We start from the raw sequence: 7,254 nt of genomic DNA on the forward strand, positions 1-7,254 counted from the left end.
TTTCTACTGTTTGCCAAACAGAATTTCTCATCATCTGCTGTGTTGAAGATTTTGATGATTTAATCATGTTTAATTAAAAAAATACTTCCATATATTTTTTTTATCTTTGTTGATTTTTGCCATATCTCCCACAGCAGTTTCTAGTGCTGCATGAAAGCATCAGTTTGTCAATACAATCTGGTTTGCTATTGAAACAGATGAGGCTATTTGATTTTGATTGCTTTTACCTCCAGTGGTACTATATAACTGTGAATATTCTTAAACTTTTCCTTATTTCCCCTGCAGTAAAATATACTAACATATTTAGTATAATGGGCTCTGCTTCTATTTTCTGTCTTGACATGAGAAATATATGGATATATACAAAAACACAAACCTGTAGCAATTAATAGATGTCTGAATTAGGATAAGCTTAATTGAGTGTTGAAATATGCATAGGCTACTGTCTAAACTGGGGAGAAAATGCCTACAATGAGACATTTTATGATGTTCAAAGGAGAGAATAAATGCAATGAATTCCACAACTGAAACCCTCTATGTTGATGTAGTGAATAAGGTCTAGGAAATGCAATCAGCATTGAGTTTGTATGGCTTCAGAACTATCACCAAGGAACAGATCATCTAGACAGAAGCCAAATAGGTAAATAAAAGCACTTACAGAGTGCCTAATTCAAATGAACCTAATAGATGTCTATAGAACTTTCACCCAAACTCAAAAGAGTATACCTTCTTTTCAGCAACTCATGGAACCTTCTCCAAAATAAATCATATATTTCGTCACAAAGCAAGCCTCAAGAAGATTGAAATAATCCCTTTTATTCTATCTGACTACCATGGTATAAAGCTGGACCTCTGGAACAGCAGAAATAGCAAAAAGCCTACAAGCACATGGAAATTGAAGAACTTGCTACTCAATGACTATTGGGTTAAGGAAGAAATAAATATAGAAATTGAAGAGTTCCTGGAATTCAATGAAAATGAAGGTACAACATACCTAAATTTATGGGAGACATGAAAGAAGTGCCCAGATGAAAATTCATAGCACTAGGTTCCTTCAAGAAGAAATTTGTGACATCTCATACAAGCAAATTAATGGCCCAACTGAAAGCCCTAGAATAAAAAGAAGCAGAGGCACCCAAGAGGAGCAGACACAGCTGGAAATAATCAAACTCAGGGCTGAAATCAATCAATTAGAAACAAATAAAACTATCCAAAGAATCAATGAAACCAAGAGCTGGTTCTTTAAGAAAATCAACAAGATAGACAAACCTTTAGCCAAACTAACTAAAAGGCAGAGAGAAACTATCCAAATCAGCAAAATCAGAAATGAAAAGTGGGACATAATTACAGCCACTGAGGAAAACCAATCATTAGATCATACTACAAAAGACTATATGCCACAAAATTTGAAAATCTAAAAGAAATGGACAATTTTCTTGATACGATTCCATCTACCAAAATTAAGACAAGATCAGGTAGAAAGATTGAATAGCCCTACATTCCCCAAGGAAATTGAAAGAGTAATCAATGGTCTCCCTTCCAAAAAAGGGCCTGGGCCAGATGGTTTCAGCGCAGAATTTTATCAGACCTTCAATGAAGTGCTAACTCCAATTCTCTTCAAAATATTCCACAAAATAGAAACAGAAGGAACTTTACCTAACTCATTCTATGAAACCACAGTCAACTTGATACCTAAACCACACAAAGAACCTCCCCAAAAAAAGAAATTCTGACCTATATCTCTTATGAACATTGATGCAAAAATAAAATACTTTCAAACTGATTCCAAGAACACATAAAAGATATAATCAACCTTGACCAAGTAGGCTTCATCCCAGGCATGCAGGGTGGTTCAACATATGGAAAACCATCAATGTAATCCATCATATAAACAAAATGAAGTAGAAAACCCACATGATAATCTCCTTAGATGCTGAAAAGGCATATGACAAAATCCAACACCCATTCATGTTTACAGTCTTGGAGAGATCAGGGATACAAGGCACATACCTAAACATACTAAAAGCAATATACAGTAAGCTTATAGCCAACATCAAACTCAATGGAGAGAAACTTAAACCAATCCCACTGAAATCAGGGAGAAGGCAAGGCTGCCCACTCTCTCCATATCTCTTCAACATAGTACTTGAAGTCCTAGCTAAAGCAATAAGACAACTAAAGCAGATCAAGAGCATACAAATCAGAAAGGAAGAGGTCAAAGTTTCACTATTTGCAGATGATATTATAGTATACATGAGTTACTCCAAAAATTCAACCATAGAACTCCTTCAGCTGATAAACACCTTCAGCAAAGTGGCTACATACAAAATTAACTCAAAAAAAAAAAATCAGAAGCCCTCTTGTATACCCAAAACAAAAGGGCTGAGAAAGAAATCAGGGCAACAACTCCCTTCACAATAGCCACTAATAACATAAAGTATCTTGGGGTGACGTTAACCACACAAGTGAAGGACCTGTTTGAAAAAAAAAAAAGTCTGTGCAGAAAGAAATTGAAGAAGATATCAGAAGATGGAAAAATCTCCTGGTCTCATGGATTGGTAGGATTAACAGTGAAAATGGCCATCCTGCCAAAAAAAAAAATCTACAGATTCAATGCAATCCCCACAAAATACCAACACAATTCTTTACAGACCTTGGAAGAAAAATTCTCAGCTTCATATGGAGAAACAAAAACCCAGAATTTCCAAAACTGTCCTGTAAAACAACAGATTGTCTGGAAGTATCTCCATCCCTGACCTCCAGCACTACTACAGAGTAATAGTAGTAAAAACCGCATGATATTGGCATAGAAGCAGAAAGGTGGATCAATGGAACAGAATAGATGACACAGAAATAAACCTACACACCTATGAATACTTGATTTTTGAAAAAAAAAGCCAAAACCATTCAATGGAAAAAAGACAGCACCTTTAATAAATGGTGCTGGTCCAACTGGATGTCTACATGCAGAAAAATGAAAATAGATCCATATTTCTCACCCTGCACAAAATTAAAGTCCAAGTGGATCAAAGACCTCAACATAAAACCAAATATTCTAAATTGGTTAGAAGAAAAAGTGGGGAACAACCTAGAACTCATTGGCACAGGAGACAATTTCCTGAACAGAACACCAACAGCACAGGCTCTAAGAGCAACAATCAATAAATGGGACCTCATGAAACTGAAAACCTTCTGTAAAGCAAAAGACATTATTGTCATGACAAAATGATAGCCTACAAAGTGTGAAAGGCTCGTCACCAACCCTATATCTTGACAGAGGGCTGATATCCAGAGTACATAAAGAACTCAAGAAGTTAAAAAGCAGTAAATCAAGAAATACAATTAAAAAATGGGGTATGGAGCTAAACAGTGAATTTTCTGTAGAGGAATATAGAATGGCAGAGAAACACTTAAATAAATGCTCAACATCCTTAGCCATCAGACAGATGCAAATCAAAACAACCCTGAGATTTCACCTTATATCCATCAGAATGGCTAAAATAAAAAACTCAAGTGACAACACATGCTGGAGACGTTGTGGAGAAAGGGGAACCCTCCTCCATTGCTGGTGGGAATGTAAACTTGAACAACCACTTTGGAAGTCAATCTGGTGCTTTCTCAGACAATTAGCAATAGCACTTCCTCAAGATCCAGCTATACCACTCAGAGGTATATACCCAAAATTTGCTCAAGTAGACAACAAAGACGTTTGTTCAACCATGTTTGTAGCAGCTTTATTTGTAATAACCAGAACCTGGAAACAACCCAGATATCCATCAACATAGGAATGGCTACAAAAATTGTGGTATTTTTACACAATGGAATACTGTTTAGCAATCAAAAAGGAGGAAATCATGAAAATTGCAGGCAAATGGTGGAATCTAGAAAAGATCATTCTGAGTGAAGTATCTCAGAAGAAGAAACACACACATAGTATATACTCACTTATATAAACCTATAAGATAAGATAAACATACCGAAATCTATACACCTAAAGAAGATAAACAAGAAAGAGGACCCAGGGTAAGATGATCATTCCTCACTTAGAAAGACAAATGGGATGGATAGGGGAAGTAGGAGAAAACACATAACAGTCCAAGAGCCTACCACAGACAGCCTCTCGAAAGACTTTACCTAGCTGTGTATCAAAACAGATACTGAGACTCATAACTAAACCTTCGGCAGAGTGCAGGGAAGCATATGAAAGAAAAGAGAGTCAATATGACCTGGAAAGAATAGGAGATACAGAAGGACCAAATATATCTGGGCACAGGGGTCTTTTCTGAAACTGACACTCCACCAAGGACCATGTATAGATATAACCTAGAACCTCTGCTTGGATGAAGCCCATGGTAGCTCAGTAACCATTTGGTTTCCCATAGTAAGGGGAACAGGGACTATTTCTGACAGGAAATCAATGGCAGGCTCTTTGACCTCCCCACCCCCCAAGGGAGGAGCAGTCCTGCTAGGCCACAGAAGAGGACTTTGCAGCCTGTCCTGAAGATACCTGATAAAACAGGGTCAGATGTAAGGGGAGGAGGTCCTCCCCAATCAGTGGACTTGGAAAGGGGCAGAGAGGAGATAAGGGAGGGAGAGAGGGTTTGGGAGGGAATGTGGTTGTGGGATACAGCTGGGATACAGTGTTAATAAAATGTAACTAATAAAAAAATAAGAAAGAAAGAAAGAAAGAAAGAAAGAAAGAAAGAAAGAAAGAAAGAAAGAAAGAAAGAAAGAAAGGAAAGAAAATTAAATTAAAAAAATTTCAAGTAACTTCTCTTGATATTTTGCCAATAGGTGGAACAAAATGACAACAATCTGTAGCTACAATGCAATACTGTGTACCTTCCTAAAATATATGGAAACTGAAAGAAAAGCATAGTATTCCAGTAGAGAACCCTGAAAATGACTCAATTGATCAAGTTTTCCATTAATAAGAATGACTCCTGGTGACATGCAAGATGTGATGAAAAGTGTATTTTCTTGTTCTTTTTTCCCTCATAAAACCAAAAATATTCAATTTAACCATAAAAAATACACCAGAATAAGAGGCAGTCTCTAAAATTCCTGGCAAATAATCTTTATGAAGTCACCTAAAACATGAATATATGAGAAATTACCAGAGCCAAGAACATTGTAAGAACATATTATGATAAAACAAACTCTGGCATCATGGAGTGTAAACATTATGTTAGACCAGTATGATATCTGATAGAGTAGGATCACTGAATCATAATGTTTTAGCAGTCTTGCTTAATTAATTGTAAAACCCATATACTAAAATGAGATGATAATATCATAGGACAATAAGTGTAAATGGAGACAACTTTGAACTTCAACAACGAATTCAACAAAATTTGTTATTATTATTATTTTTTTGAAATGTATTGGAGAAAGTGTTTCAGTTTTCAGGTAAATTCTGATTTTATCTTTTGAAGGTAATGAAACTGTAAGGTGCCTTATTCCATATAAATTCTGCACTCAACTTTGACAGGAAACTAAACAGTTAAATGTACTATATATTCTATCACTAAAGAGGATTATAAACATCTTATTCAAGTATCAGGTGTATATTCTTCTGTGATGCAGGCTTCATCAGCCAAAGATGTGTTCTAAACACTCCAACCTATCACAAAGTTCTTGCCAAAGAAAAACTCAGTATATATTTGCTTGTTAGCATGGTAATTTATTTGTATACAAAGGAAACTGTTACATATTTTAATCTAATCTGTGATAGTTACAAATATGATTTAAATGCAAAAGAGAGGGCAGAGTCTTCAGCTCAGTGTTAGAGTGCTCACTAGCATGTAAACAATCTTGGGTCGGATCTCCAGTACTGCACAGAACAAACAAAACCCAAGTCGTTTCTAGCCATGTATGGTGGCTCACATTTATAATATTTGCACTAATGATGACTTCAGCTCCAGCCTGGGCTACATAATGAGTTCCAAACCAACCAGGGCTACAGAGTGAGACACTATCTAGGAAGAATGGAAATCAGATATGGTTTACTTTAGAGTTGAGGTATTCTGCCTCTGCACAGCTAGATGAGATGAGTTATCAAGGATATAAGATATTTATGGCTTTTGAAGAAGACATTGGAAGTTTGTACAACACAGATATCAGGCTGCTTTTGTATTATATTTTTTTGACTATCCATTGCAAATATACCCATCTTACTTATTTCAGGTCTAATGGAATTTCAGGCTTCAGTGGGAGGAAGCATAAAGCTCTGCAGAAGCTCTGCAGAAGGGAGAAGTGGGAGAGAAATTGTATTTCCTTCTCGAGACATTGTAGTCATGAGTTTGAGCCATGTATTCAATATTTGTATCGTCATCCAGCATTCTGACAGCCTGAAGCACTTTGCATGCCTTCTTTATTTCTAAAACTGGTAATAAGGTTTCTGTATTAGCTCAATATATACACTTTCTTGTTATCAATATTATAATGCTACAGAGAATTTTGCCTGCACATAGTGTATTAAATCTGCCTATTTCTCTCTCATTTTAATGAGATACTCCTACATGTAATTTCAACACTAATCTTTATTTTTCCGTAAAAACACTAGCATAGGCCTCATGTTGAATATATAAGAATATAATTTCAGTAGTTATTATTCATTCATTTATACCTAAAGAGGTTCTGCATTTGGTTATTAATTATGAGTAATTTGTTCTACAAAATATATCAACTTGAATTAATGATTTTGGAAAAGATTTCATAGCTGTTTTCATGCATTCTGCAATTAGTATTCTGCCCTCTTCCCCAACAAAGGAGGGAGATATGTTTGTGTTAGGGAATATAGGGAAGGTAGAGAAGCATATAGGAGCAGTAAAATAGAAATGTTCTGCAGCCTCTGCTTGATAACATAGTAGCCATTAGCTACATAGAGATACTGCCTCCCTGCATGTGCTTCATACAATTGAGTAACTTGTTTTATAATTCATTTGAATTTGAATAGACAAAGCAATATATGGCTTATAGACTGATCAAAACAGACTCAAAACTGAAAGGATACAGTTCTGTAAGTTTAATGAATCATTATATTTTGTTACATTTTTGTTCATCCAGGAAATAAATTAAAAACAGATAAAAAATAGTGTGAATTAATATTTGATTGACTGTGTCTAACAGTCAGGATATTCATTATGGCAAAGTATCTTTCTTCAAAAATGCATTGTCTATCATAAATAATAGTGCTATTTCTTATTTGAATTAATTCACTGTTATTACTATAAAATATTACCAAACTTTTAG

Source organism: Psammomys obesus, unplaced genomic scaffold (genome assembly GCF_907164565.1).
Source record: "Psammomys obesus unplaced genomic scaffold, mPsaObe1.curated_primary_1811, whole genome shotgun sequence".
NCBI classification, from domain to species: domain Eukaryota; kingdom Metazoa; phylum Chordata; class Mammalia; order Rodentia; family Muridae; genus Psammomys; species Psammomys obesus.